Source organism: Setaria viridis, chromosome 6, assembly GCF_005286985.2.
Source record: "Setaria viridis chromosome 6, Setaria_viridis_v4.0, whole genome shotgun sequence".
NCBI classification, from domain to species: domain Eukaryota; kingdom Viridiplantae; phylum Streptophyta; class Magnoliopsida; order Poales; family Poaceae; genus Setaria; species Setaria viridis.
The window spans coordinates 16,180,117-16,194,954 of NC_048268.2; positions in this window are offsets into that span (position 1 = coordinate 16,180,117).

Sequence of the window (14,838 nt, forward strand, 5' to 3'; positions counted from 1 at the left end):
TAACATATTTATAAGATTCTCAGGTAGATAAATTTAACTCTAACAGTGATATGAGCTAACTAGCTAGCACACAAGGCAACATCAAGTTTAAGCTAATAACTTAAGCACATACACTGAATCTGGACAGCAGCACAATAGTCACTTGTTTTAACCATAACTAGAGATATAAGCATCCAAAAAGGGTGATCCTAGACTTTCTGTAAATTTAAGGAAGTTATCTAAAACTTTATTACTCATACCAAAAGCTGATTCAACAAATAACAAGGTGAAAATACACCAATGAGCAGATCTGTACAAACAAGGACAGAAAACTGACACGAACTTCACAGATGCATATCTGGAGTTCTAGACCTCCAACAACCATGATTCTTAACTTGGTATAAACCTTAGTAAGTTATATATAAATTTATTATTTTCATCTAAAGATGATTCAATAGTTAAAAAGACTTCACAACACAAAGAAGCAAATCTGTCCAACCTTCGAAAGATGCTGACATTAAACCTTAGACAGCCATAAGTTGAGTTCTAGCTTTCACAGAAAGGTGGTTCTATACTCTTTAGAAATCTTAACAAACCATGCACAACTTTGTTTTAAACACCACAAGCTAAAACCAAAGTTAACCAGGTCAAACATCACAAAGAAGACATCTCTGTCCAGATTAGGATAGATTCTGCCATTCCACTTCACAACATCATAACTGGAGATTTAAACCACCAAAAAGGGGTGATCTTTAATAATTTGAAAGGCTCATGAAAAATCCTACATTTATTATATTATCTCCAAGATATGATTCAAATCTTAGCTAAGTCAAACAACACAATCATTTAGACCTATACATGAAGCACGCGAAACCCGACAATGAATTTGTAAAATCTATAGCTCCTAAACCATCAGGATTATGGTCATTAAAATTTAACACAAGCTATATTATGAAGTTAACTACAACTTTTGTATTCACCATATTTACAGAAAATATCATTTGCATCATGAAAACACTGCCACAACAGAAACTACTCTAGCAGTCATTTCAGCACATATGCAACAAGGTTCTTCATTTAGTTGTTTAACAAGGTAACATATGCATAAGTTAAATACATAGCACACAAATACTTGAAAATAGTTAATTAGCATTAGTTTTAGATAGCATGGAACACCCTAAATACCTTAAGTAAGAATCAAAGAAAAGGTGAAGAACTTATATAAGTAGTGGTTATATTAACATGAGAGCACATATATGAGTTTTATTCAAATCTTAACCACTACTTGTCATAAATTAGCATCATATATACCCCTCAAAACAACTATTAAAAGCTTCACATGACCTAAGTATATGCATCTACTAGCAAACTTTCATTGTCCAATTATATAGTAAACATATATATATTAATTATAGGTGATGTGGCCAACATCTCATTGGGAGCTGAGATTTTTATAGATGATAGATGTTATCAAAACATGGCTACTGTATAAATCTCACATGCTCAAGTGGTACAATTTAGTTGCTATGAAAAAGACAAATTGCTCTTGCAAGAAAGCATGTAAAACCAAGATAAATCTAAAGATCATCATTTTCTATAAACACATAGACATATAAAATGTTATTATGGTAGAAGAACATCATACAAAGGTAGTGGAATCAAATTTCCCATTTTCACACCTACATGAAAGTTATAACTTATTTAAAACCATTTATGAAGCAATAAACAAGTTAAAAATATTAACTCAGTCATACATGCACCAATCAATATGAAATTTTTACCCCAGCACAATAGCACCACATATAGCCTACCATAAACATTTCACAACAATTGGGGCACCAAAACTTTAGATATGAAAATGATAAGCACGACAAGCTAGAATTTACCTATTTATCAAGATTAAATCAAAACATGTTAAAAACAGTACACAACTAGCATGTTTAATATTTTTCTTAGCTATAGGGTGTCATCACAAGACCAACACAACTGGAATCATAAGTTTTGGACTTCTATAACTCAAGATGTGCATCTAACAAGTTAAAAGGATTTCTGAAAGCACTTTGAAAGAATAAATAAAAACATCAGAAACTTTATACTAAAATATATCATATTATAACTCTAATGTGTAATTCTTCTCTCAAGGATTCCAAAAAGTCCTCATTTGTTATTTTATGATTTTTCTACAATTTACTATGAATTTTTAAAGTTTTAGCCTTTTTAGATCCAGAAAACAAACAAAACCGAGACAATCTTACGATCTACCCCCTAGGTCTACGGTTTAATTGCGCAAACATCCCTAAAACTTTCCCATAACCCCATACACTTCCTTCTTCTTCTCCAAAGAGGCCCCCCACGCACAATCATCACACAACACAGGCATGCACGCATGGGACAGGCACGACCAACCATGGACTTGGGCCGAAGGTGGGGGAAAGAGATGGGGTGGCTTGGGGAGGGAGAGGGGCAGCGCACGGGGCCAGGAGGCTCACCGGAAGGGAGTCAGGTGCTTGGAGATGGGCGGCGCACAGGGAGGAATGGCACAGGAAGGGGGTGGAGGAGGATCTCCCGTGGAGGGCGTCGTCCGGTGAGGGAGGGAGCCTGGGAAGTAGCAAAATGGAATCGTGACGTCGAGGAGCGCCATGGCTGCAAGGAATCAGCCGGTGATGCACCAACCGCGGTGGATTTCGCTGGCGAAAATTTGGGGAAAAGTGGAACTCGGGTTCCTGTTAATGGTGGAGGAGGAAGGGGAGGGTTGAGGTCTTTATATAGGAGGGGAGCGGAGAGGATAAGCACGGGCGAGGTGATAAGGTTGCCACGATGTTGTTGCTTGCCCATTGGCAGTGATGGCGAACTGCTGTGCATGGCAGCCTGGTGGTGCACATGCCTGTTCGGTGGAGCTCGGGCCAATGGAGGGCAAGGAGAAGGCGTGGGAGACAAGGGAGGTCACATGGGAGATGCTTAGGGGACCTATGGGTGGAGAGGGGCCTGCTGGCGTGGCTGAAGGCACCCAATGGCCATCCTCGGCATCTATGCCGGCCAAGGGGAGGTGTGTAGGTGGCTGGACAGAGGTTGAAGACGAATGACGCGTGGGTTCGCGGAGAAATAAAATGTGCCAACTTTGACCCCTTAAACAACCTAGCTATCGGTGTCCAAAAATTCTCCAAAAATATTAGTTGGAAAGATAAAATCACCAAGAATCCAATGCAATAAGAATCAACTCAATAGGTTTTATGGTTTGAACACAATCGTCAAAACAAAATAGCTAAAATTGAACTTTAATGAATTTTTGACCCAAGAAAACATCTCTGAAAAATTTGGTAAAAATATTGTTAAATCACTAAATGATGTATAGTATTTGAATAACATAATTGGAGGTATAGTTGTATGGAAGAAATTGGGATTCCTTCACAAATTTGATTTTTCACCAATAAAAGACGAATTTCTGGGCACTCAACAACTCATGGCCAAAACATTTATTTATGCATAAATGATGCTCATGACGGTCAACTATGCACAAAAAGATGTTCATGATGCTTAATTATGCATGGTGATGCATGTCGTGAAGAAGGCGTCGGGTTTAACGCGTATTCTCACACCAAGTTTGAACTACGCGGTTTAACTTCCAAAAGTGAAAGTTCGGGAACAAGGTATATGCTATGACTTTTATAAAGATCAACAAGGAAAGCTCGACGAAGTTGGAGATAGGATGGTAGGACCTTTGGTGGAACGTCGGTCAAAGCTATTTTGGAATTGGATTTGAAACTTGACCGATCGTCTACTCGATTTTGGCACATCCTCTGCTCAAAATCAGAAGAAGTGTTGTGAGTAGAAGGTGTTCAACTTAAAAAGTTATACCACTTTTATATTGGTCAAAATTTAAGTTCTTCTTTAAAAATTGTTTTTATTTACTTCACAAGTTATTTTCAACAGGAGGGAGTTTTTAACACTTGGTTCGAAAACTGAAGTATTTTTGGACCTTAACTCTCAGCAATATGGAGTTAGCTTTGATTTGCTTCTTAATCACCCTGTTGATTATTTGGTTTAGGTTCTTAATTACTCGGATTGTCACAGCCTACCCTCCTTAAAGAGAATCTCATCCCGAGATTCGAGCGAAGGAAAAGGAAGGTGGACATGGGGGATGACAAGGAATTTAGAAACAAAATCCCTGACAGCTTATCATTAATCGGATCCAACCATGGAGTTTTTCTCAGCAGTCTTGAACCAATTGATAGGATTTCGGAGGTCATTATATAGAGTGTTCATATGTGGCTCAAGTGAGAAAGATCTAGCGATGAGAGAAAGATCGAATATAAAAAGGATCGGGGTTTGAAATATTGGAGGAGAACACATGCACCAAGTGTTGAGAATGATAAAGATGGCATAGTCAATTCTTGGACAGCAAGCAGATTACTTGAGCTTGGCTCCACTACAAGGATTTGACCCTTTTAGCACCACTTGTTTTCGCAACACCACACATTTGGTTGCAATATTTGGTTCTATGGCAACCAACGGCATAATTGGTAGCGATATATGGGCCTAATGGCCACAAAAATTGTGTGTTGCATTAGTTATAAGCTCTGTTGCAAGACGGAGGCGCTAATGCTACAGTGGAAAAGGTGGTTGCGAGTATAGGTTCCTATTGCCATGACTAGTGTTGAGTTGTGATAATATTGATTTTGTGTTGTGATAGCTAGGCGTTGTTGCTACCATTGTAAAGTTGGTTGCAAGTAGCTGTGCATATGGCCACGGTGTAATTACATCGTCTCAATCTTGACCTGGGTTGCAAAAGCTATTGCTATATTGCATCCAAAAAAAGATTAGTTGTAAGTAGTTGTGAATATGGCCACGATGAAACTGTGTTGCTTTAATCTTGTCCTGTGTTGCAAAAGATCTTATTATATTGCATCGAAAAAGTCATTCGTTGCATCCGTTGAGGTTCTATTGCCACTAGCATCATATGTGGCTACATTTGAGTATATTTGGTTGCCAGAATAATTTTTATGGCCACTAAAATTTATTCGTTTGTATTGTATATCATATACACTAGAGTCTGGAGCGTGCCCCTAGTGCGCTAATCTTTCGACCAATTACATAAAATCTTCATTAAAAGGCTTGATATTCGTGCACCAGTGTCAAGAATGTGATATATTTTGGGGAAAAAATAAAATTGGTGGCTCTAATTAGGTCATTGCATATGTTTATGTTTAGATCTATACTAGGATCGTGCCGGTGCATTGCTACGGACAAAACAAATTTCGTCTATAATCATCAAACATTATCGTGTGAAATATTTACTTCTACAAATGCAAACATGCAAAATGCCCCCAATGTAAATAAAAATAACTTTGCAATGAGTAATAAAATAAGCAATAAGTAGTCAGAGCAGGGAGCAAAACAGATGTACATATGAGTAATAGAAGCTGATAGAGGAAAACCAAAACAAAGAAAAATCACCTGGAAGGTGACAGGGAGCAGGGAGCATTTGAGTCGATGAGTACAAAACATTCACAGAGACAAGAATTTTCAACACCAACACAAATATGTATGCCCATAACAATATTTGAGTTCAATATTTCACAGGTACTAAGCCTTCAATTAAAAAAAATCACACCAATACTTATAGAATCACATTTATGTAAAAAACTCATCATCCTGTCCTTGGCCTAAAGAATTGACAGGTGCAACATGTCCATCGTCGATGTAGGTGTCATCATTATCATCATATTCATCAACTAAGTCTTCATCATTTGGTTCTGGCATAGGTATAGCTTTTTCAATGACCCTAGCATCACTAGTCACTCCTTGGAGGTCATTCCTTGCCCAATTTATCAACACTTCATGTTGGCTAGAAATATTCATGGCCTCCACACCGACGTCAAGTAAGTCAATATCAATATATCCTTGTTGTTCAGTTTCTTCTAGTTCTGGCATGGAAAACAAAGTCCTAGGCTTCATTCTAACAACACTGCTCCAGTTGGATTTATTTGCGCATTTGACATAAAAAACCTGCTCAACTTGAGTCCCCAGAACATAAGGATCATTTACATATCGACGACGAGTTGTATCAATATCTATAATCCCATATTGATCTTTACTGTACCCTCTACTTTTGTTCTTAGTAGCGGCAGGAACATCGTACCAATCACACTCAAATAATGACTTCTTTTTCACCAGGGAAATCTAATGTGATTATCTTTTTAAGGACACCATACCAATCCATATTTCCCGTACTATCATCACCCTTCACTAAAACTCCAGAATTTTGTGTACTAAAGCTAACCTCTATAGAAGCCATTCGAATAAGGAAATCATGGATGAAGCATCTGCTGAAAACACGGGCCATATAATGGGGACCCTGAGAAAGGGCATATAGCTCATCACTAATCTTCCGTTTTGCATAAACTACCTTCATTTGCACTCAATTCAAATAAATAAATAAAACAATTTCTATTTTTTTACATGTATATGACAACATTGCTCACCTTACCTTCAAACCACCCAACAAAATGCTCCCTATGATGCTTATCAACGCCATGTGCGCTAGTTCTTCTCATTAGCTCCTTATGCTCACTATATATTATTGGTTGGAACAAACAGATTACATTAGTGCAACATTAATCATGAGTTATTATTCTACTCTTACTTATGTACTATGAAAAAAATACAAAAACACCAAATAGGTGGTAGTAACAGCTTACTTAATCCATGGAATTGCTTCGTCACAGTTTGATAATATGTAGTGCTGCATCTGCAGCATGTCAAATCTAGAAATAGGCTCAATTTTGCAGCCTTTCTTGCTATAGTCGATGTTCCCAAATATGCTAGGCCCAGCCAGTGGTTCATTCACCGCGCTGCTCTGATGACGCGCTGGGCGATTCAGCTTCATATCAATGTCTTCTAGGAAGCAAGAGTAGAATGTCATGCACTCCTCTGAGATATATCCCTCCGCTATTGAACCTTCTGGTTGTGCCTTGTTTCTAACATATCCTTTAAGTGTACGCAGATACCTCTCGATCGGATACATCCACCGATAACACACTGGTCCTCCAATTTTAGTCTCCTCAGCTAAATGAATAGGCAAGTGCATCATAATATCAAAAAATGCTGGTAGAATATCATCTCAAACCGACATAAAGTCTCTGCAATTGAAGAACTTAGTTTTTCAATGTCACTTTGCACCAGCTCCTTTGAACATAGCGCATTGAAAAACCTACTAAGCTCAATCAATGGTCTAGCAACATCTTCAGGCAATATGTGGCGTGCAACTAAGGGTAACAGTTTCTGCAAAATAACATGATAGTCATGTGATTTCAGTCCAGAAACCTTACAGCCATTGACATCCACGCATCTCTTTATATTAGACGCGTAACCATCAGGCATCCTCACTCCTTCTAAGAATGTACATAACATTATCTTCTCATCCTTGCCTAAGGAGTATAGTGATGGTGGCAAAGTATACTGACCATTCTCTAGCACTGGATGCTGATCTTGCCTTATCCCAAGATGTTGCATGTCAAGCCGCGCCTTGTCACTATCCTTACACTTACCATCTATGTCAAGCAACGTCCCAATTATGCTCTCACAGATATTTTTCTCGATGTGCATAACATCCAAATTATGCCTTACAAGCAATTTTTTTCAGTAAGGCAGCTCAAAAAATATACTCTTCTTCCTCTAGTTGTGCCACCTACGCTCTTCTTCACACTGCTTCCTCTTCTTTGTGGCTATCCCAAATTTTGGTTGCTCAAGACTTTCATAATGTTGTATAACCTATGCACCAATCAATGGCACAGGTGCCTCCCTCATCTCTGTCTTGTTATTGAAGTTGTTTTTGTTCCTACGCCACCTATGGTTCTGAGGTAGAAACCGGCGATGACCCGAGTAGCAGTGCATCGACCCAAATTTCAACCATAAGTAGTCTGTATCTTTGTGGCAGTATGGACATGCAAACTTTCCTTTAGTACTCCAACCAGATAGCATGGCATAGGCTGGAAAATCATTTATGGTCCATAGTAGAAGCGCACGAAGAGTAAAATTCTTCTTCACCTCTGCATCCCATGTTTCAACACCTTTAACCGACAATTCCTTCAGCTCATCAATTAGGGGTTGCAAATAGACATCAATATTCATTCCAGGAGATTTTGGCCCTGGTATCAACATAGACATCATCCAATACGATTGTTTCAAACACAACAAAGGAGGCAAGTTGTAAGGGATTAGGATGACAGGCCATGTAGTGTATGAAACATTCAACATCCCAAATGGATTGAAGCCATCAGCTGCAAGACCGAGCCTTACATTGCGAGGGTCTGATGCAAAATTCTTATAATCGCCATCCACATGCTGCCATGCCAACGAGTTTGCAGGGTGATGCATTTTCCCATCATGCACCAGTTCATCCTTGAGCCAACGCATCAGTGAAGATGTTGATGCTCTCATATACAATCTTTGCAAACGAGGAATAAGTGGAAAATAACGAAGGATCTTACGGGGAAAATGCTTCTTTCCACCACCAGTGACAACAAGATCATCCTTTTCAGTACCCCCTGTCTCTTTCCACCTAGACTCACCACATGTTGGACAGTTATCCTATTCAGCATAATCCCCACGAAATAACACACAGTCATTCACACATGCATGAATCTTTTGGTAGTCAAGGCCAAGATCTCGAACAACCTTATGTACTTTTTCCAAGGAAGTTGGGATACAGTGGCCATCAGGGAGCACAAGCAAGAACAAGCGAAGTATGTGCTCCAAGCCACTGTTACTAATACCGTGCATGCACTTAATCTGAAATAGCATGACAATGAAAGAAACCTTTGTAACCTCCTTGCAACCTGGATACAATTCCTTATTTGCCTCTTCTAGTAACCGATAAAGTTTCTTTGCACTCTCATTTGGCTCTTCCTCATCATTTCCTATGACTTCTCCATGTATAACACCGCTAATCAGTGAAGAAACCAGTTCGTGGGAACCATCCACATGACCTCTTGTGCCTTCATCAGCGTTGTCCCTCTCAGCTAAAGGCTCACCATTACCTTCTCCTCGGATGAAACTATCATCAAACCCTCTCTGTGCCACATGAGTTCGAACCTCTTTTTCACTTCGATAAGACATGCAACAGCATCGAGTACATGGACATGGAGCATTTTCTTCTTTAGATGTGCCTTCAAATATACTCTGAACATAGTTCTTGAATCCTATTTGCCATTCAGAAGTAAATCAGGACATACGCATCCACCTCCTATCTTCATCTGACATTCTTCACACTATCAAAGAACAAGAACAACACAATCTTCCCAAAGAAGTACTCCCTGCAACGACCATGACAAACATTAATTAACAAGAATATCCACCCGAATGATATATGAGCAATAATAAAGCATCACAGCCCAAGCTAAGGAGCAATTAGTAAAATATTCCCAACAACCGTCCCATCCACAACTACCGTTCAACCAACTAAATCTTTGAGAAAAAAACTTACATGTGAACGGGGCCATGCAATGACATAGCCAATAGCATCTATTAGTGTACGAATGTCATAAATAGATCTAGGTATCATCTTATCAAAGAAGGCTAATTACATAATGGAAAACCTTAATTAAACACTTGGCAGGAATAGTTTTTGGAGGCCCTTAGCGGACCGTCCGCTGCACAAGTCACGGACGGTCCGCTCCGAGCGGACCGTCCGCCAAATTAACTGCGGACCGTCCGTTGTTCAAACACCGGCAGGAATAGTTTCTGGAGGCCCTTAGCGGACTGTCCGCTGTACAAGTCGCGGACCATCTGCTCCCAGCGGACCGTTCACTAAATGAACGGTGGACCGTCCGTTGTTCAAACACTAGCAGGAATAGTTTTTGGAGGTCCTTAGCAGACCGTCCGCCAGATGAGCTGCGGACCGTCCGTAGTTAAAACACCCGGCAAGACTCTTGGGTACGTACAGCATACCTAGACAGGGGCGGCGTCGAGGCAGCTTGCAAGGGTGGCGTCGAGGCGGCATCCAGGGGCGGCGTCGCTGGCAGCTTCCAGGGGCGGCTTCGAGGCGGCTTCCAGGGGCAGCGTCGCCGGCTGCTTCTAGGGGCGGCTTCCAGGGGCGGCATCGCCGGCAGCTTCCAGGGCGGCGCCGAGTCGGCTTCCAGGGGTGGCGTCGCAGGCGGCTTCCAGGGGCAGCGCCGGTGGCTTGCAGGGGCGGTGGCATAGGTGGGAGCTTGCAAGGGCGCCGGCGAGGCCTCGCAGGGGCGGCGACGCCGGGGAATACCAGGGGCGGCGCCGGCGGGTGCAGAAGGGATCCGGCGGTTGGGAACCGAGATGGAGGAGGCAAAGGAAAGAACCGAGATGGGAAGGATAAGGAGGAAGAGGGAGGTTACGATCTTCTTCTTTTTTCCGGCGGCAGGATGGGCGGTAAACGAGTAGCGGACGGCGCCAAGCTAATTTTTAGGGAAAATAAAAAAAAATTAGGCGCCAAGCTAATGGACGGGTCCCACTTGTCGGTGTCGGGTTTTAGTTCGGTTCATGATGATCTTTTTTTAATTTTGATCCATCGTAAAAATGCTAAACATGTTTAGATGTTGCATTTGGTGTCCAAATTAGGTGATTTTTTTTCCTAATTTCTCGGAAAACTTTTTTTCTTTCACGTGGTTTTATTTCCATGGTGTTACTCAACCACTTGTACTAACATTTTGGCATTTGCTTCACTATTTACTTACTCTACAATGAAATGCCCTTTTTTGAATGTGTCAAAGGTATCGGGGGCATATAAATAGTCAAGTTGAATTCTTGGTTGATCAAATCTATATATATGGCATATCATATAGGTGTATCATGTTCAATGTCACCTTCTTTGCCTTGAGGTAATATCATGTGGGAGCTAAAACAATGTTTCAGTGCAAATTGCTAAACGAGCACCTCAAGGATAGGATTTATCGCACAAACCATTGAGCTACTCGTTCTTTTTGCAGCGGCATGACATCTTTACTAATGTAAGGTTTGGGTTCGTGACACCAGGATACTAAACCATAGCGGGATGAAACCATATAGGATTGTCATGCACAAAGCTAGTGATACACTTATCTTTGTATTTATGATTGAAACCTATAGTATTCACTCATAGACATTGTGTTAGAACTTAAGAAAATATATATTGGAATTGTATAAGCAAAAAAATTAGGAATAAAAAACTGGCAAAAATTTAGGAATAAAATGAAAAAAAGCAAAAAAAATTGTGATGCATCACTGAATCAAACCGTGGTGTACAAGTACTAAAGCAGCAAACAAACCATTGAGCTATCACTTGATTTTAGTAACTAAGAAGAAATTTATTTATTTTAATGCTTCTCGGTTCCTCCAGCATCCGCATCTTTGCCTTCAGCATCTGCATCCTCCCCAAAACTGGCGCACCCTTTCCTTCTCTCCCATCGGCCGTCCGCTCCCTCCTTCTCGACGCTCTCATCCACGCAGAAGCCGCCCGCGCCCTCCTCCACGACCCTCCCCGCTCCCACCTCCTCCTCCTCCTCGTCCTCCTCCTCCTCCTACGTCTCGCGTGCCATATCTGAACGGTGGAAAAAGGGGAGAAAAGTTTCTGTCTGAAGTTGCGAACCGTCCGCGATATTTACTGCGGACCATCCGCTGTGTGCGGATCGTCCGGGATAGTTACCGTGGACCAACCAATAAAGGAAACATAAACTTTCAGCCGATAGTTCAGTTTTTCCTCAATCGGCGGACCGTCCACGCTATTCCCTGCAGACCGTCCGTGATGGGGGCGCCACAGTGGACCCGCGCCTCGCGTGCCTTATCTGGACGAACCCTTTCTCCTCCAACCGGTCAAAACACTTTCTTTCATCCCCTTCTCCTCCACTTGTAGAGAAAGATCCTCTCCTTGGGTTAAGCTTTGGAGACTTTCCCAGACCGTCCGAGGAAGGATTCCGGACCGTCCGTAGGATCCTCACCATGAATGGACGGTATTCCTTCGATCTCTTTTGGTTTTCTTGGTTGTTCAATGACGGTTAGGGTTTCATGTGGATTTGTTGATTTGTCCATGGATAAGGGTTTGCATGTTGGGGATTCACCTCTGTCTTCTTCTGTGAACTCTCTCAATCATCAGTACCATTGGAAATTAAGAGATTTGGGGGAAGGATTTTCATGTTGTTCTAGATCTCGGGGTCAGCCCGATGAACGGCGGACCATCTGCCATTACCCGGCAGACCGTCCGCAGTTCATCGGGCTGACCCTGAGATGCCTAGAATCTTAGAGATAACAGCAAGTGTCATTCTCTTTGTATCATTGCATAAACTAATAACAATTCTCTATATCATTGACAGTGGTCATGTTAGTCATATCACAAAGGCCTTGACTCGAAAGCTGAGAAAGGGAAGTTCATCTAAGCGGCCTCGGTTTGAGGATGATGGGAATTCAGGAGAAAAGGATTCTAGAGATGATGATTATGCTCCCAGTGATGCTGAAGTGGAATTCTCAGCGGCATTCTCAATGCATGTTGATGAAGACATTAATGAAGATGAAGATATCGATGAAGTGATTGATGTGACCCTACACACAGCACCCAAGCGAAAATGGAACATGGAGACCTACTCCAGAGAGAGGACACCTTATCAATTCAGTCTTCCCCGTACGACATCCAACCTGTTCTTTCACACTCAAGTACAGGAAGATGCCTTCTTTGGCCACCTGGTCAATAAAACAGTGTTCAAGCATCAGACAATAGATTTTGAGTATATGGCTCAGCAACCTGTTATGACCGAGGTAGTAGGGAAGTTTGAGGCTATTGGCCTGAGGAGGTTTCTTGAGCATAAGTGCAACTGGAATGACACTATCATCCATCAATTCTATGCCACTGTTGAAATTGATTTCTTTGAAGATACGATTGAGTGGATGACAGGAAAAAGGAAATATAGCTCTACTTTTGCTGAGTTTGCTGCGGTCAACGATCTTGACTATGCTTTTCTCACTGATAACTATAGCATAAATATGGTTGATGAGAACATTTTGGAGCTTGATGCCATAACACAGTATTATGAGCCAGCTAGAACTGGGATTCCTAGACTCTATGGAAAAACAACTGGCTTGAGGTACTATCCTGCAATAATCAACAAAATAGATCGAGTCACAATCTTGCCTAAGAGTGGCTTCAAGGATGGATTTGTGGGATATCATAGAAACTTTGTGAAGCATGTTATGAATAGACAGAAATTTGATGTAGTAAGATTAATTATGGACCAAATTGCGGCAAAGAAGGTCAATCTTGAAATCAATGTATACTTTGCCCCTTATATCATGACACTCATCAAGGCCAAAACAAGATTCCAAGGTCCGTGCAATGTTAAACATATCGCCTACAATCCATATGCAAATAACCTGGCCTTTCTTGAAAGAGAAGTCACTCCTTATCTGGCTGTGGGAGTAAATCAAGATGAAGGATATATGGGGTGGGCAGAAAATGATGATGCCAATGCACAAGCAATGCCTCCTTCTTCCCCACAACCTCCTTCTGGGTCACAGTCACATTGGGAGCCTCCTGCCGGTTATTTTGATCCATACTTTGCAAATCTCCAGGAGGGCTTTAATTCAACGTTTGAAGCTTTTGGACAGCAAGTGATGGATAATTTACAGAGCATGCAAGACAACATGAAAACTCACATCGACAACCGGATCATTGGTTTTGGATATCACATCCGTTCTACCATGTATGAGCCCATGATGACTAGGTTGCAAAATGTTCAGGAGGGTCTTCACAATGACATTGGAGCCTTGGGTGCTAGGCTTGACACTATGAGTCTCAGTGGTTCTAATTCTCAGCTTGATGAACGCCAGCAGAAACTTGAGCACGACATGAACACTCTCTCATCTAGTTTCTCTAGCTTCAGTGATCATTTCTACAGTATCTTTCCAGCTCCTACTCCACCTCCTGACTTCTACCCTCACCAGCCGTACTATCCTCCTCCGGCAAAACAACAATTTTTTTGGTACTTGATGCCAAAGGGGGAGAAGACAAGACCTCTTGATGTCATGAAGAAAGGGGGAGCTCATGGGATTATTGTCCTTTTTTGCATTTGCATGAACTTCATTATTGCATCATGTGGAACATTTAAGTGGTTATGCTTATGTGTGGCTTGTGAACTTTTACGTGTTGCATGAACTTAAGTTGTAATAATTAGCAATTGGATCTTATGTATGCTTATGATTTAACTACGCTGCTTGAGTAATTTGTTGAAGGGAAGGCTCTATGGTAAACTCTAAATTTTCTGGAGGCCCGACGTGGACTGTCCATAGTACAAAGTCCAACGGCTCTATTTTCATTTAATGCGTGTTAGAGAAAAACCGTTACAGGGTCATAGATCATCCGCGGTACAAGTCGCCGACCGTCCGCCAAATGATGAAAACTAGTAGATCTCATGCTCCCTCTCTCTATTATCTGGTCGTACCTAGGGTTTAATTGAAAGAGAGTTAGGGGCATTCAGGAAATGCGAGGGAGCGAAGGGTAGAAGGCAATCATCCCTGCACTAGCCTCCAGCCTACCGCCCTATCGGTTTGCTAGGGGACTTGAATGGGTGAGCTACAGGGGAAGCTCCTATTTCCACGTATGAGAGTCGAGTGGATGAGCGAAGCAATCGATGAATGAAACAATAGGCAGAGGAAATAGGTGCTGGCCAAAATCCTACGGGGTAATGGGCCTTGGGCCAGAAATTCTAGGGTTGTCCTAGGCCCACACAGACCACCCTGTAGCTCCGCCCCGAATTACATGCTTCACTGGTCCTAGAATCGTGGAGTCGTGTCTAGAGATGTCAACGGGAACAAACCTACTTGGTTTTGCCATCCCAAACCCATGCCCACGAAGAATATCTAAAC